Here is a 17,432-nt window from a genome sequence, read left to right as displayed (position 1 = left end):
GAGCGTCATTTCCTCATTGTCGAGCTTGGAGGCGTTGATGGGGATCCTACTTGACGTAGACTCTTTTTTCTTCTCCTCCGTCGCTTTGAATGCGACGGGTTGCACCTCGGGTGTGGAGGTGGCGCCACGCTCGATGATTTGTTTGGAGCCTTTGATCATCAAATCAAAGCTCACAAAATTTCCTATAACCTCCTCGGGAGACATTAGCTTGTATCTAAGATCACCACAAATTAATTAAACTTGTGTAGGGTTAAGAAAAACAAGTGATCTTAGAATAACCTTGACCATTTCATGGTCATCCCATTTTGTGCTCCCGAGGTTGCGCACTTGATTCACCAAGGTCTTGAGCCGGTTGTACATGGCTTGTGGCTCCTCTCCTTGGTTGAGGACGAACCGATCGAGCTCCCCCTCGATCGTATCCTGCTTGGTGATCTTTGTCACCTCATCCCCTTCGTGCGCGGTCTTGAGCACGTCCCAAATCTCTTTGGCACTCTTCAACCCTTGCACCTTATTATACTCCTCTCGACTTAGAGAGGTGAGGAGTATAGTAGTGGCTTATGAGTTGAAGTGCCGGATTTGGGCAACTTCGTCTGAATCATATCCTTCATCCCCTACGGATGGTACCTGTTGGGGGTCTGCTTCGTCGCCGAAGGTCCCATAAGAATAAACACCTTCGGAAGATCGACACAGAAGCAAAGCTGAAGCTACCATCCGGGGAGCTTCGGCATAACGACATGCCTTAAGACGAAAGGGTGGCACCGACTTAAAGATGAAAAGACCAATTGGCCCATGATAATCTATGTCATAATTGTAACCGGTTGTAAAGGACACGAATGTAAATCCACACAGGTTGCGCCATGTGCCTATAAATAGATGAACAGTGCCCCGTACTGTTCAGTTGACCTGTACTCGCTTGTGCATTACGCTTGTACTGTTTCCTTCTGTCAAGCCGAAGGTACAAATGTAGTTCTATATTATTACTGTTTATTCATGATATAATAAAGTTGAATTGATAATGTCACGTAATTATTCATGTTGCTTTCTATGTCTTACATATTTCTTCTTTCATTAATGTATACTGCAATCACGAAGGTATGTCCTTCATGACCTTCATCTGAAGATCATTATACCCTAAGAGATATAATGTTTCGAAGGACGAAGGACCTTAACCCTTAACATTTTGTGTTGCCTTGTTCTTAACTCGTAGCAATTGAGAACAAGTCCCCAACATTGGCGCCCACCTCCGGTGAACTCACTTCCACTTTTGAGCTAATGGCTTCGTTCAACAATCAAATCGTAACACCTTCGGCTACGAAGCTGGTGCTCCCGATAAAAGGCGGCTCAAGTTCAGAGCCGGCTAACAAGAAGCAAAAGAAGGAAGCACAAAGAAGGGTGCGGCATGTTGGGGTGCAGGGAACCTTCATCAAGTCAAAATGGTCCCACATCCCAATCACTTTCTCTCAGGAGGACCTTCAGTTCAAAGATTACCCTCACAATGATGTTATGGTCATATCTTGTGTCATCAAGGGATTTCGGGTCCATAATGTTCTGGTTGATACATGCAGTGCAGAAGATATCATATTTGCTAAGGCCTTCAGACAGATGCAAGAGCCAGAAGATAAGATTCATGATGCTACACACCCTCTTTGTGGCTTCGGAGGAAGGCAGATTGTAGCACTCGGCAAAATCACGATGACAGTGACCTTCGGTTTCGTCCACAATACAAGGACTGAATAGGTTGTATTTGATATTGTTGACATGGAATACCCCTGCAATGCAATCATTGGTCGTGGGACACTTAATGCTTTTGAAGCAGTACTTCATCCAGCATATCTATGCATGAAGATACCTTTGGAACAAGGGCCCATTGCTGTTCATGGGAGTCAGGAAGCTGCCAGGAAAGCCGAAGGAAACTGGACAGATTCAAAGGCAATTCACAACATAGATGGAGTCGAAGCCTGTGAACAATACAAATACAAAAGAGAGAAGTCTGCTTCGGCAGATCAGCCGAAGCCTATGCTTCTATGTGAAGATATAGTAGAGCAAAAAGTATTGCTGGGGTCTCAGCTATATGAAGACCAAGAGAAAACTTTGATAAGATTTTTATTCAACAACAAAGATGTCTTTGCTTGGTCAACCAATGATCTTTGTGGTGCCAACAGAGATGTCATTGAACATTCACTCAATGTGGACCCATCCTTCAGGCCAAGAAAGCAAAGGCTTTGGAAAATATTTGATGATAAAGCCGAAGGTGCTCGGAATGAAGTGAAAAGGCTTCTCAGTGTTGGTGTCATCAGAGAGGTGAAATACCCAGAGTAGTTAGCCAATATTGTCATGGTGAAGAAGGCCAATGGCAATTGGAGAATGTGCATTGACTTCACATATCTTAACAAAGGCATGCCCAAAAGACGAATTCCCACTACCAAGAATAGACTCTCTTGTAGATGCAGCAACTTCTTCAGAGCTCATGAGTCTATTGGATTGTTATTCAGGCTGTCATCAAATATGGATGAAGAAATAAGATGAGCCGAAGACTAGCTTCATAACTCCCAGTGGCACCTATTGCTATCTTCGGATGCCTGAGGGGCTCAAGAATGTTGGAGGAAGCTTCACCAGAATGATAGCCAAGGTCCTTCATTCCCAGATAGGCAGAAATGTGCTGACCTATGTTGATGATATCATAGTGAAAAGCGCGAAGCAAGAAAATCACATTGCTGATTTGCAAGAAACATTTGCCAATTTCAGGCAAACTGGCCTAAAATTAAATCCAGAAAAATGTGTTTTCGGAGTAAAGAAAGTCAAGTTCCTTGGTTGTCTGGTTTCAATGAAAGGAATTAAAGCTAACCCAAGTAAGATCGAAGCTATCCTTCGGATGGAGCCACCAAGCACGAACAAAGGGGCTCAACGGCTAGCAGGACGATTAACATCATTAAACAGATTCATATCCCGATCAGTGGAAAGAAATCTGCCATTTTTTGAAATACTGAAGTCAGCCAAAGTCTTTCAATGGGGCTCGGCACAACAAAAAGCTTTCAAAGATTTGAAACAATACTTGATTGATTTAACAACATTAACTCCACCAGCGCTCGGGGCTCCATTGCTCTTATATGTGGCAGCTTCGCATTCTGCAGTGAGTGCGGCACTGGTATAGGAGAAGCTAGATGGTCAGGCTAAAAAGCAAGCTCCAATATACTTCGTCTCCGAAGTTCTAAGTCCATCAAAGAAAAATTACACAAAATTGGAGAAGGTATTATATGCTGTGTTAATGGCCTCCATAAAGCTTCGGCATTATTTTCAAGCATACCACATAATTGTTCCTTCGTCACAACCTCTAAAGGACATCATGAGAAACAGAGAGGCTACTGGAAGAATTGGAAAATGGGCTGCAGAGCTTAATGAATTCACCATTGATTATGTGCATAGATCTTCAATTCAGTCCCAAGCGTTAGCAGACTTCATCGCTGATTGGACGCCAGGGGCTCAGGAAGAAGAGACAAATAAAAATGCCGAAGTCTGGATAGTGTTCTGTGATGGTTCTTGGGGAACCTTCGGCGCAGAAGCAGCTACTATTCTAATAGCACCTTCGAAAGTCAGAACATGTTATGCAGCCAAACTAGACTTCAGTTGTACAAATAATTTTGCCGAATACGAAGCACTCTTGTTGGGGCTTCGGAAGTTAAGGGCAATGGGAATAAGAAGGGCTATTCTGAAAACTGATTCTCAAGTCATTTCTGGCCACATAGATAAAAGTAGCAAGGCAAGAGATCCGAAACTTGAAAAATATCTGGATACAGTTCGAAGGTTGGAGGCTTCTTTCAAAGGTTTCTCTGTCAAGAATATTCCAAGAGGCGAAAATGAGCATGCGGATTTGTTAGCCAAATCAGCGGCTCATGGGCTCCCTTTACCTTCGGAAATATTTTTTGAAACAATAAAGGCACCTTCGGTTGAACTCATGGAGAGAGCAGTACTCGTCATTTCACCAGTACATAGTGAAGATTGGAGGACTAAAATCATATCTTTTCTCCAGGGTAACTGCCTCTCGGATGACAAAGTTTACAATAAAAGAATGGAAGCAAGAACAAGACCATATATCATAATAGAAGGGGAATTGTACAAGCATGGAGTTTGCTCCCCCCTTCTCAAGTGTTTATCCAGAACCGAAGGTATAGAACTGATGAAGGAAATACATGCAAGATTGTGTAGATCTCATATTGGGTCTAGGCCTTTGCTGAGAAAGGTTTTTAGACAAGGATTTTACTGGCCGAAGGCAGCTTCGGATGCAACAGATCTGGTCCAAAAGTGCGAAAATTGTCAAAAATGTGCAAGGGACCAAAAACAACCTTCGTCATTAACTCAGTTAATACAACTAACCTGGCCATTGCAAAGATGGGGCCTGGACTTGTTAGGCCCACTTCCACCAGCACAAGGTAATTTCAAATATGTCGTGGTGGCGGTGGAATATTTTTCTAAGTGGATTGAAGCAAAGCATTTGGCTACAATAACTTCGGTTACAGTTCAGAAATTCTTCTGGCAAAACATCGTTTGTCGCTTCGGCATGCCGAAGGCTATAACTGTGGGCAATGGAACACAGTTTGATGCCGAAGCTTTCAAAGATTTCTGCGACCAGATTGGTATGAAGATTCATTTTGCATCAGTCAGGCACCCAGAGTTAAACGGGCTGGTCGAAAGAGCAAATGGTATCATAATGACGGGAATAATGAAGTTAATCTTCAATCAACCTAGAGGAAAGTGGCCAGAAGAGTTGATTAAAGTGGTGTGGAGAAACAATACAACTGTATCAAGGTCAACAGGTTTTACACCGTTTAAGCTATTGTTTGGTGACGAAGCTATAACCCCAGAAGAAGCTAAGGCAAGGTCAATTAGAACAGTAGCTTCGGCAGAAGACGAAGCTGATTATTCTGTGGCAAAAGATGCTATAGAAGGGACCAGACTTCAGGCTGTGGAAAATATCAACAAATATCAAGCCGAAATAATAAAATGGCGTGACAGAAAAGTTCGGCTGAAAAACATTAAGCTAGGGCATCTGGTACTTCAGAGAGTGGCCAATCCAGACACAGTAGGCAAGCTACAGCTGAAGTGGGAAGGACCCTTTCTGGTGGTATCTTCGTCAAGACCCGGTTCTTACAGATTGAAGGATATGGACGACAAGGACATTCCTAGATCTTGGAATGCGGATGAGCTTCGACGATATTATGTATAAATTGATGTAATCTTTTTCATTTTTCCTATGGCACCCTTTTCCTTTCCAAAGGGGGGAGAAATGTACGTTTAGAAATGGAGTACGTTTAGAAATGCGAGGGTAGCGTAAGGGGATCTTACTAAACTTCTTGCGCTCACGGCGCTCATGGATCTTACTAAACCGTCAAAAGCCGGAGGTGGATGGCGACGAAGAGTCGGTCTCATAGTAGACCAATTTCTTCATCTTTTTCTTCTTGTCGCCACTCTGATGCGACTTGACGCGGAGAGGTGATTCCTCCCTTCCTTTGGCGCCAGACTCCTTCGATGGAGGTTTCTCGCGGCTTGTGTCCGTTTCCATCTCCCTCTTGGTGGATCCTCCCGACATCACTTCGAGTGGTTAGACTCTAATGAAGTACCGGGCTCTGAAACCAATTGAAAGTCGCCTATAGGGGGGTGAATAGGCAAATCTGAAATTTATAAACTTTAAACACAACTACAAGCCGGGGTTAGCGTTAGAAATAAAGCCGAGTCCGAAAGAGAGGGCGAAAACAAATCAACCAAAGAAATAGAGCGAATGACACGGTGATTTGTTTTACCGAGGTTCGGTTCTTGCAAACCTACTCCCTGTTGAGGTGGTCACAAAGACCGAGTCTCTTTCAACCCTTTCCCTCTCTCAAACGGTCACCTAGACCGAGTGAGCTTTTCTCCTCAATCAAATGGGTCACTTAGACCCCACAAGGACCACCACACAATTGGTGTCTCTTGCTTTGATTACAAATGTCTTGGGAACAAGAATGGGGAAGAAGAAAAGCGATCCAAGCGACAAGAACTCGAATGAACACAAAAATCTCTCTCTCACTAGTCACTAAGTGTTTGGAGTGATTTTGAACTTGGGAGAAGATTTGATCTCTTGTTTGTGTCTTGGAGTGAAGTCTAGAGCTATTGTTGAATGCAAAATGTTGGAAAATTGGATGCCTTGAATGGTGGTGGTTGGGGGATATTTATAGCCCCAATCACCAAAATAGCCATTGGGGATGGCTGCTGTCGATGGGCGCACCGGACAGTCCGGTGCACCAGCCACATCACCCAACTGTTAGGGTTCTGACGGTTTCGACCGTTGGAGCTCTGAGAGCCTGGGCCACCAGACAGTCCGGTGCCGCACCGAACAGTCATTGTTCATTGTCCGGTGCGCCTTCTGGCGCTGCTCTGACTCTGTGTGAACTGTCTGCGCACTGTTCACTTGTCAGTCGACCGTTGGAGTCGACCGTTGCGCTGGCGATTCGTTGCTCCGCTGGCACACCGGACAGTCCGGTGACCCACCGGACAGTCCGGTGAATTATAGCGGAGCGGCCTGAGAAACCCGAAGGTGAAGAGTTTGAAGTCGATCCACCCTGGTGCACCTAACACTATCCAATGGCACATCGGACACTGTGGTGCGCCAAACCAGGGTTCTCTTCGGTTTCTTTTGCTCCTTTCCTTTGAACCCTAACTTTAGTCTTTTATTGGTTTGTGCTGAACCTTTGGCACCTGTAGAACATATAATCTAGAGCAAACTAGTTAGTCCAATTATTTGTGTTGGGCATTTCAACCACCAAAATCATTTAGGAAAAGGTTTGACCATATTTTCCTTTCAGTTAGAAAGACGTAAAGGACATAAAATTTTTGAGAGGCTAGCCGTCTGGTGCCTTCCTTCCACCTCTAGTCCCCAAACCCTGGGGCAGTCGTCCTAGGGTGGGGGCAGGAATGGCCTAGGACATGGAGGCTTCAATACGGGTAGAATTGTCGCAACTGATCAATTCCATGCATTGGAAGCATCTTGCCTTTCTCGTCCTTCAACATTGTTGGGGGCCTTTGAAAGTCGCCTAGAGGGGGGGTGAATAGGGCAAAACTGAAATTTACAAAATTAATCACAACTACAAGTTGGGTTAGCGTTAGAAATAGAAACGAGTCCGAGAGAGAGGGCGCAAAACAAATCGCAAGCGAATGAGGAGTGAGACACGCGGATTTGTTTTACCGAGGTTCGGTTCTTGCAAACCTACTCCCCGTTGCGGTGGTCACAAAGACCGAGTCTCTTTCAACCCTTTCCCTCTCTCAAACGGTCCCTCAGACCGAGTGAGCTTTTCTTCTCAATCACTTGGAACACAAAGTTCCCACAAGGATCACCACACGATTGGTGTCTCTTGCCTTAATTACAAGTGAGTTTGATCTCAAGAAAGAATGAGAAAGAAAGCAATCCAAGCGCAAGAGCTCAAAAGAACACAACAGATCTCTCTCACTTATCACTAAAGCTTTTGTGGAATTGGGAGAGGTTTTGATCACTTGGGTGTGTCTTGTATTGAATGCCTAGCTCTTGTAAGTGGTTGAAAGTTGGAAAACTTGGATGACTTGAATGTGGAGTGGTTGGAGGTATTTATAACCCCAACCACCAAACTAGCCATTTGGTGGAGGCTGCTGTCGCATGGCGCACCGGACAGTCCGGTGCGCCACCGGACACTGTCTGGTGCGCCAGCCACGTCACCAGGCCGTTGGGTTCCACCGTTGGAGCTCTGACATGTGGGCCCGCCTGGCTGTCCGGTGGTGCACCGGACAAGTCCTGTAGACTGTCCGGTGTGCCACCCGCGCGTGCTCTGCTCCTCTGCGCGCGCTGGCGCGCATTAAATGCGTTGTAGTCGACCGTTGGCGTGAAGTAGTCGTTGCTCCGCTGGCTCACCGGACAGTCCGGTGTGCACCGGACATGTCCGGTGAATTATAGCGGAGCGGAAATCCGAAGTTGGCGAGTTCAGAGTCGCTCTCCCCTGGAGCACCGGACACTGTCCGGTGTGCACCGGACATGTCCGGTGAATTATAGCGAAGCGCCTCTGAAAATTCCCGAAGGTGCGAAGTTTGGCTTGGAGTCCCCTGGTGCACCGGACACTGTCCGGTGGCACACCGGACAGTCCGGTGCGCCACACCAGGGCTGCCTTCGGTTATCCCTTGCTCTTTTTGTTGAACCCACTTCTTGGTCTTTTTATTGGCTAAGTGTGAACCTTTGGCACTTGTATAACTTATAGACTAGAGCAAACTAGTTAGTCCAATTATTTGTGTTGGGCAATTCAACCACCAAAATCATTTAGGAAATAGGTGTAAGCCTAATTCCCTTTCAATCTCCCCCTTTTTGGTGATTGATGCCAACACAAACCAAAGCAAGTATAGAAGTGCATAATTGAACTAGTTTGCATAATGTAAGTGCAAAGGTTACTTAGAATTGAGCCAATATAACTACTCATAAGATATGCATGGATTGTTTCTTTATTTTTAACATTTTGGACCACGCTTGCACCACATGTTTTGTTTTTGCAAATTCTTTTGTAGATTCTTTTCAAAGTCCTTTTGCAAATAGTCAAAGGTAAATAAATAAGATTTTGCGAAGCATTTTCAAGATTTGAAATTTTCTCCCCTTGTTTCAAAATGCTTTTCCTTTGACTAAACAAAACTCCCCCTTAATGAAATTCCTCCTCTTAGTGTTCAAGAGGGTTTTAAGATATTTATTTTGAAAAGACTCTTTTCTCCCCCTTTTGAACACAATGAGATACCAATTTGAAGATCATACCAATTGAGAAATTCGTTTTAAAATTAGTGGTGGTGCGGTCCTTTTGCTTTGGGCTCATGCTCTCTCCCCCTTTGGCATAAATCGCCAAAAACGGAGTTATTAGAGCCCTTTCCTCACTATTTTCTCCCCTTTGGCAAATAGAACATATGAGTGAAGATTATACCAAAGCCGGAGAGATGCTCGGAGCGACGATGAAGGATGAGTTACGTAGTGGAAGCCTTTTGTTTTCGCCGAAGACTCCAATTCCCTTTCAATATACCTATGACTTGATTTGAAATTTACTTGAAAACACATTAGTCATAGCACATGAAAGCGACATGATCAAAGGTATATGAATGAGTTATGTGTGCAAATCAACAAAAGAAGTTCCTAGAATCAAGAATATTTAGCTCATGCCTAAGTTTGTTAAAGGTTTGTTCATCAAGTGGCTTAGTAAAGATATCGGCTAGTTGATCTTTAGTATTAATGTATGCAATCTCGATATCTCCCTTTTGTTGGTGATCCCTTAAGAAGTGATACCGAATGGCTATGTGTTTAGTGCGGCTATGCTCAACGGGATTATCCGCGGATTGCACTCTCATTATCACATAGAAGAGGAACTTTGGTTAATTTGTAACCGTAGTCCCTAAGGGTTTGCCTCATCCAAAGTAGTTGCGCGCAACAATGACCTGCGGCAATATACTTGGCTTCGACGATAGAAAGAGCTACGGAATTTTGCTTCTTTGAAGCCCAAGACACCAAGGATCTTCCCAAGAAATGGCAAGTCCCCGATGTGCTCTTTCTATTAATCTTACACCCCGCCCAATCGGCATCCGAATAACCAATCAAATCGAATGTGGATCCCCTAGGATACCAAAGCCCAAACTTAGGAGTATAAACTAAATATCTCAAGATTCGTTTTACGGCCGTAAGGTGAGCTTCCTTAGGGTCGGCTTGGAATCTTGCACACATGCATACGAAAAGCATAATATCCGGTCGTGATGCACATAAATAGAGTAAAGACCCAATCATCGACTGGTATACCTTTTGATCGACGGATTTACCTTCCGTGTCGAGGTCGAGATGCCCATTGGTTCCCATGGGTGTCTTGATGGGTTTGGCATCCTTCATTCCAAACTTGTTTAGAATATCTTGAGTATACTTCGTTTGGCTTAGGAAGATGCCCTCTTGGAGTTGCTTTACTTGAAATCCCAAGAAGTACTTCAACTCCCCCATCATAGACATCTCGAATTTTTGTGTCATGATCCTACTAAACTCTTCACATGTAGATTCGTTAGTAGACCCAAATATAATATCATCAACATAAATTTGGCATACAAACAAATCATTTTCAAGTGTTTTGGTAAAGAGCGTAGGATCGGCCTTTCCGACTTTGAATCCATTAGTGATAAGGAAATCTCTAAGGCATTCATACCATGCTCTTGGGGCTTGCTTGAGCCCATAAAGCACCTTAGAGAGTTTATAAACATGGTTAGGGTACTCACTATCTTCAAAGCCGGGAGGTTGCTCAACATAGACCTCTTCCTTGATTGGTCCATTGAGGAAGGCACTTTTCACGTCCATTTGATAAAGCTTGAAGCCATGGTAAGTAGCATAGGCCAATAATATACGAATTGACTCAAGCCTAGCTACGGGTGCATAGGTTTCACCGAAATCCAAACCTTCGACTTGGGAGTATCCTTTGGCCACAAGTCGGGCTTTGTTCCTTGTCACAACACCATGCTCGTCTTGCTTGTTGCGGAAAACCCACTTGGTTCCTACAACATTTTGATTAGGACGTGGAACCAAATGCCATACCTCATTCCTAGTGAAGTTGTTGAGCTCCTCTTGCATCGCCACCACCCAATCCGAATCTTGAAGTGCTTCCTCTACCCTGTGTGGTTCAATAGAGGAAACAAAAGAGTAATGCTCACAAAAATGTGCAACACGAGATCTAGTGATCACCCCCTTATGAATGTCGCCGAGGATGGTGTCGACGGGGTGATCTCGTTGGATTGCTTGGTGGACTCTTGGGTGTGGCGGCCTTGGTTCTTCATCCTCATTGTCTTGATCATTTGCATCTCCCCCTTGATCATTGCCTTCATCTTGAGGTGGCTCATTTGCTTGATCTTCTCCTTCATCAACTTGAGCCTCATCCTCATTTTGAGTTGGTGGAGATGCTTGCGTGGAGGAGGATGGTTGATCTTGTGCATTTGGAGGCTCTTCGGATTCCTTAGGACACACATCCCCAATGGACATGTTCCTTAGCGCGATGCACGGAGCCTCTTCATCACCTATCTCATCAAGATCAACTTGCTCTACTTGAGAGCCGTTAGTCTCATCAAACACAACGTCACAAGAAACTTCAACTTGTCCAGAGGATTTGTTAAAGACTCTATATGCCCTTGTGTTTGAATCATATCCTAGTAAAAAGCCTTCTACAGTCTTAGGAGCAAATTTAGATTTTCTACCTCTTTTAACAAGTATAAAGCATTTGCTACCAAAGACTCTAAAATATGAAATATTGGGCTTTTTACCGGTTAGGAGTTCATATGATGTCTTCTTGAGGATTCGGTGTAGATACAACCGGTTGATGGCGTAGCAGGCGGTGTTGACCGCCTCGGCCCAAAACCGATCCGAAGTCTTGTACTCATCAAGCATGGTTCTTGCCATGTCCAATAGAGTTCTATTCTTCCTCTCCACTACACCATTTTGTTGTGGCGTGTAGGGAGAAGAGAACTCATGCTTGATGCCCTCCTCCTTAAGGAAGCCTTCGATTTGTGAGTTCTTGAACTCCGTCCCGTTGTCGCTTCTAATCTTTTTGATCCTCAAGCCGAACTCATTTTGAGCCCGTCTCAAGAATCCTTTTAAGGTCTCTTGGGTATGAGACTTTTCCTGCAAAAAGAATACCCAAGTGAAGCGAGAATAATCATCCACAATAACTAGACAGTACTTACTCCCGCCGATGCTTATGTAAGCGATCGGGCCGAATAGGTCCATGTGTAGGAGCTCTAGTGGCCTGTCAGTCGTCATGATGTTCTTGTGTGGATGATGAACACCAACTTGCTTCCCTGCTTGGCATGCGCTACAAATCCTGTCTTTCTCAAAATGAACATTTGTTAATCCTAAAATGTGCTCTCCCTTTAGAAGCTTATGAAGATTCTTCATCCCAACATGGGCCAGTCGGCGGTGCCAGAGCCAACCCATGTTAGTCTTAGCAATTAAGCAAGTGTCGAGTTCAGCTCTAGCAAAATCTACCAAGTATAGCTGACCCTCTAACACTCCCTTAAATGCTATTGAATCATCACTTCTTCTAAAGACAGTGACACCTATATCAGTAAAAAGACAGTTGTAGCCCATTTGACATAATTGTGAAACAGAAAGCAAATTGTAATCTAAGGATTCTACAAGAAAAACATTGGAAATTGAATGGTCATGAGATATAGCAATTTTACCCAATCCTTTTACCAAACCTTGGTTTCCATCCCCGAATGTGATTGCTCGTTGTGGATCTTGGTTTTTCTCATAGGAGGAGAACATTTTCTTCTCCCCTGTCATGTGGTTTGTGCACCCGCTATCGATGATCCAACTTGAGCCCCCGGATGCATAAACCTATAAAACAATTTTAGTTCTTGACTTTAGGTACCCAAATGGTTTTGGGTCCTTTGGCATTAGACACAAGAACTTTGGGTACCCAAACACAAGCCTTTGACCCCTTGTGCTTGCCCCCAACATATTTGGCAACTACCTTGCCGGATTTGTTAGTTAAAACATAAGATGCATCAAAAGTTTTAAATGAAATGTCATGATCATTTGATGCACTAGGAGTTTTCTTCTTAGGCAACTTAGCACGGGTTGGTTGCCTAGAACTAGATGTCTCACCCTTATACATAAAAGCATGGTTAGGGCCAGAGTGAGACTTCCCAGAGTGAATTCTCCTAATTTTGCTCTCTCGATAGCCGGCAGGGTACAAAATGTAACCCTCGTTATCATGAGGCATGGGAGCCTTGCCCTTAACAAAATTGGACAATTTTTTAGGAGGGGCATTAAGTTTGACATTGCCTCCCTGTTGGAAACCAATGCCATCCTTAATGCCAGGGCGTCTCCCTCTATAAAGCATAATACGAGCAAATTTAAATTTTTCATTTTCAAGTTCATGCTCGGCAATTTTAGCATCTAATTTTGCTATATGATCATTTTGTTGTTTAATTAAAGCTATGTGATCATGAATAGCATCAATGTTAACATCTCTACATCTAGTGCAAATAGTAGTGTGTTCAATGGTAGATGTAGAGGGTTTGCAAGAATTAAGTTCAACAATCTTAGCACGCAATATATCATTTTTATCTCTAAGATCGGAAATTGTAACATTGCAAACATCTAGTTCTTTAGCCTTAGTAAGCAATCTTTCATTTTCATTTCTAAGGCTAGAAAGAGAAATGTTTAATTCTTCAATCTTAGCAAGCAAAACATCATTATCATTTCTAAGATTGGGAATTGAAACATCACAAACATTTGAATCAACCTTAGCATTTAAACTAGCATTTTCATTTCTAAGGTTGTCAATGGTCTCATGGCAAGTGCTTAGCTCACTAGATAATTTTTCACATTTTTCAACCTCTAGAGCATAAGCATTTTTAACCTTAACATGCTTTTTGTTTTCCTTGATTAGGAAGTCCTCTTGGGTGTCCAAGAGGTCATCCTTCTCATGGATGGCACTAATTAATTCATTTAACTTTTCCTTTTGTTGCATGTTTAGGTTGGAAAAAAGGGTACGTAAATTATCTTCCTCATCACTAGCATTATCATCACTAGAGGACTCATATTTAGTGGAGGATTTAGATTTAACCTTCTTCTTTTTGCCGTCCTTGGCCATGAGGCACTTGTGGCCGACGTTTGGGAAGAGAAGTCCCTTGGTGACGGCGATGTTGGCGGCGTCCTCGTCGGAGGAGGAGTCGCTAGAGCTTTCGTCGGAGTCCCATTCGCGACAAACATGGGCATCGCCGCCCTTCTTCTTGTAGTACCTCTTCCTCTCCTTTCTTCTCCCCTTCTTGTCGTCGCCCCTGTCACTGTCACTAGAAATAGGACATTTTGCTATAAAGTGACTGGGCTTACCACACTTGTAGCAAACCTTCTTGGAGCGGGGCTTGTAATCTTTCCCCCTCCTTTGCTTGAGGATTTGGCGGAAGCTCTTGATGACGAGCGTCATTTCCTCGTTGTCGAGCTTTGAGGCGTCGATTGGTTGTCTACTTGGTGTAAACTCCTCCTTCTTCTCCTCCGTCGCCTTAAATGCGACCAGTTGTGCTTCGGATGTGGAGGGATCATCTAGCTCATTGATTTTCTTTGAGATGTACTCAAAGCTCACAAATTCCCGATTACTTCCTCGGGAGTCATTAGTGTATATCTAGGATTACCATGAATTAATTGAACTTGAGTAGGGTTAAGGAAAATAAGTGATCTAAGAATAACCTTAACCATCTCGTGGTCATCCCATTTTTGCTCCCGAGGTTGCGCACTTGGTTCACCAAGGTTTTGAGCCGGTTGTATATATCTTGTGGCTCTTCCCCTTTGTGAAGCCAGAAGCTACCGAGCTCCCCCTCGATCGTCTCCCGCTTGGTGATCTTGGTTAGCTCATCTCCCTCGTGCGCGGTCTTGAGCACGTCCCAAACTTCCTTGGCGCTCTTTAATCCTTGCACCTTGTTATACTCCTCTCGACTTAGAGAGGCGAGGAGTATAGTTGTGGCTTGGGAGTTGAAGTGCTCGATTTGGGCCACCTCGTCCTCATCGTAATCCTCATCCCCTACGGATGGTCCCTGTACACCAAACTCAACAACGTCCCATATACTTTTGTGGAGTGAGGTTAGGTGAAACCGCATTAAATCACTCCACCTAGCATAATCTTCACCATCAAAGGTTGGTGGTTTGCCTAATGGGACGGAAAGTAAAGGCGTATGTTTAGAAACGCGAGGATAGCGTAGGGGGATCTTACTAAACTTCTTGCGCTCATGGCGCTTAGAAGTTACGGAGGACGCGTCGGAGCCGGAGGTGGACGGTGATGACGTATCGGTCTCGTAGTAGACCACCTTCCTCATCTTCTTTTTCTTGTCGCCACTCCGATGCGACTTGTGGGAGGAGGCCTTCTTCTCCTTCCCTTACCCCTTTTTGCGGGACTCTTCCGATGAAGCCTTCCCATGGCTTGTAGTGGGCTTGTCGCCGGTCTCCATCTCCTCCTTGGCGTGTTCTCCCGACATCACTTCGAGCGGTTAGGCTCTAATGAAGTACCGGGCTCTGATACCAATTGAAAGTCGCCTAGAGGGGGTGAATAGGGCGAAACTGAAATTTACAAAATTAATCACAACTACAAGCCGGGTTAGCGTTAGAAATAGAAACGAGTCCGAGAGAGAGGGCGCAAAACAAATCACAAGCGAATGAGGAGTGAGACACGAGGATTTGTTTTACCGAGGTTCGGTTCTTGCAAACCTACTCCCCGTTGAGGTGGTCACAAAGACCGGGTCTCTTTCAACCCTTTCCCTCTCTCAAACGGTCCCTCGGACCGAGTGAGCTTTTCTTCTCAATCACTTGGAACACAAAGTTCCCACAAGGATCACCACACGATTGGTGTCCCTTGCCTTAATTACAAGTGAGTTTGATCTCAAGAAAGAATGAGAAAGAAAGCAATCCAAGCGCAAGAGCTCAAAAGAACACAACAAATCTCTCTCACTTATCACTAAAGCTTTTGTGGAATTGGGAGAGGATTTGATCACTTGGGTGTGTCTTGTATTGAATGCCTAGCTCTTGTAAGTGGTTGGAAGTTGGAAAACTTGGATGACTTGAATGTGGGGTGGTTGGGGGTATTTATAACCCCAACCACCAAACTAGCCATTTGGTGGAGGCTGTTGTCGCATGGCACACCGGACAGTCTGGTGCGCCACCGGACACTGTCCGGTGCGCCAGCCACGTCACTAGGTCGTTGGGTTCCGACCGTTGGAGCTCTGACATGTGGGCCCGCCTGGCTGTCCGGTGGTGCACCGGACAAGTCCTGTAGACTGTCCGGTGTGCCACCCTCGTGTGCTCTGCTCCTCTGCGCGCGCTGGCGCGCATTAAATGTGTTGCAGTCGATCGTTGGCGCGAAGTAGTCGTTGCTCCGCTGGCTCGCCGGACAGTCCGGTGTGCACCGGACATGTTCGGTGAATTATAGCGGAGCGGAAATCCGAAGCTGGCGAGTTCAGAGTCGCTCTCCCCTGGAGCACCGGACACTGTCCGGTGTGCACCGGACATGTCCGGTGAATTATAGCGAAGCGCCTCTGAAAATTCCCGAAGGTGCGAAGTTTGGCTTGGAGTCCCCTGGTGCACCGGACACTGTCCGGTGGTGCACCGGACACTGTTCGGTGGCACACCGGACAGTCCGGTGCGCCACACCAGGGCTGCCTTCGGTTATCCCTTGCTCTTTTTGTTGAACCCATTTCTTGGTCTTTTTATTGGCTAAGTGTGAACCTTTGGCACCTGTATAACTTATAGACTAGAGCAAACTAGTTAGTCCAATTATTTGTGTTGGGCAATTCAACCACCAAAATCATTTAGGAAATAGGTGTAAGCCTAATTCCCTTTCAGCCTTCGTCTTCCGAAGGTCCTCAAAAACATAATTTAACAGTGTTTTCTGAGTGTAATATGTGAACAGGTGCCTTCGGTCTCGGATCAGAATCACGCAATGTGAAAAGCACGAATAATACGAAGGTTGACGCAGCACCGAAGCTACGTGCAAGGAAGCTTCGGCGTAACAACAGAAAAGGGAACCGAGCTAAAAGGGAAAAGGCTATTTAGACCCTAGTGATTTACCTTAAAGTTATTAGCAAATGTAAAGGGCTTGGATGTAATTTTACACGGGCTGTGTCCCATGCCTATAAATAGATGAACAGTACCTTCGTACTGTTCATGCTATCCTGTAATTGCTCGCGTGTCACACTTGGATTTTTGCCTTCTGTCAAGCCGAAGGTATAAATGTAATCAAATATTATGTTTAATATTCAAGTTTACATAATGATAACATATGAATAACATTATATGTCTGTTCATATAACATTTCATGTTTCATACGTTTCATCTTTCATTATCTTATAACTGTGGTGATGAAGGTACGTCCTTCATGACCTTCGTCCGAAGATCGTTATATCCTATGGGAAATAATGCTTCGAAGGACGAAGGACTTTAACATTTAATACTTTGTGTTGCCTTGTTCTTGATTCATAGCATTTGAGAACAAGTCCCCAACATTGGCGCCCACCTCCGGTGAAACCTTTTCGACCACCTTCGGCAAGCACTGACCTTTGTCATGCCACCAAAGAAAGCTTCAGTGCCAGGGGCTGCTGCACTGCAGCCACTGGACCCGAACCAGGAGACCCTTTCTCTTCGAGAGGCCCGAAGCCAGAAGAGGAAGGCCACTAGTCCAACACTCCAGGAGGAAGAGTTGGACCAAGAAATCAGAAACATGGAGATAATCCATCAGCAAGTGCAAAGGAAGAAGGAGAAGATGGCCCGATTGGCTGATCTTCAAAGGCAGATCAATGAAGCCACTGAAGAAGTATGCCATCTTGTTCAAGACGAACAAGATCGAAGGCCCCAACACAGGGAGCTTCATCAAGAAGGTTTGTTCAACGACGATGGATGG

At 44.7% G+C, this 17,432-nt stretch overlaps 1 protein-coding gene across 1 annotated transcript in view; it reads left to right on the top strand.

The window, feature by feature from the left end:
* LOC100382006 (uncharacterized) overlaps positions 1-16,464 on the top strand; it is a 73,317-nt gene extending 56,853 nt beyond the window's left edge. The window contains exon 20 of the transcript XR_004849982.1: positions 16,446-16,464. The gene's annotated coding sequence lies outside the window, so the exon portion shown is untranslated. The remainder of the gene's footprint in view (positions 1-16,445) is intronic.
* Positions 16,465-17,432: the final 968 nt, after the last annotated feature.

Source organism: Zea mays, chromosome 6 (genome assembly GCF_902167145.1).
Source record: "Zea mays cultivar B73 chromosome 6, Zm-B73-REFERENCE-NAM-5.0, whole genome shotgun sequence".
NCBI classification, from domain to species: domain Eukaryota; kingdom Viridiplantae; phylum Streptophyta; class Magnoliopsida; order Poales; family Poaceae; genus Zea; species Zea mays.
This window is presented reverse-complemented; position numbering and strand designations above follow the sequence as displayed.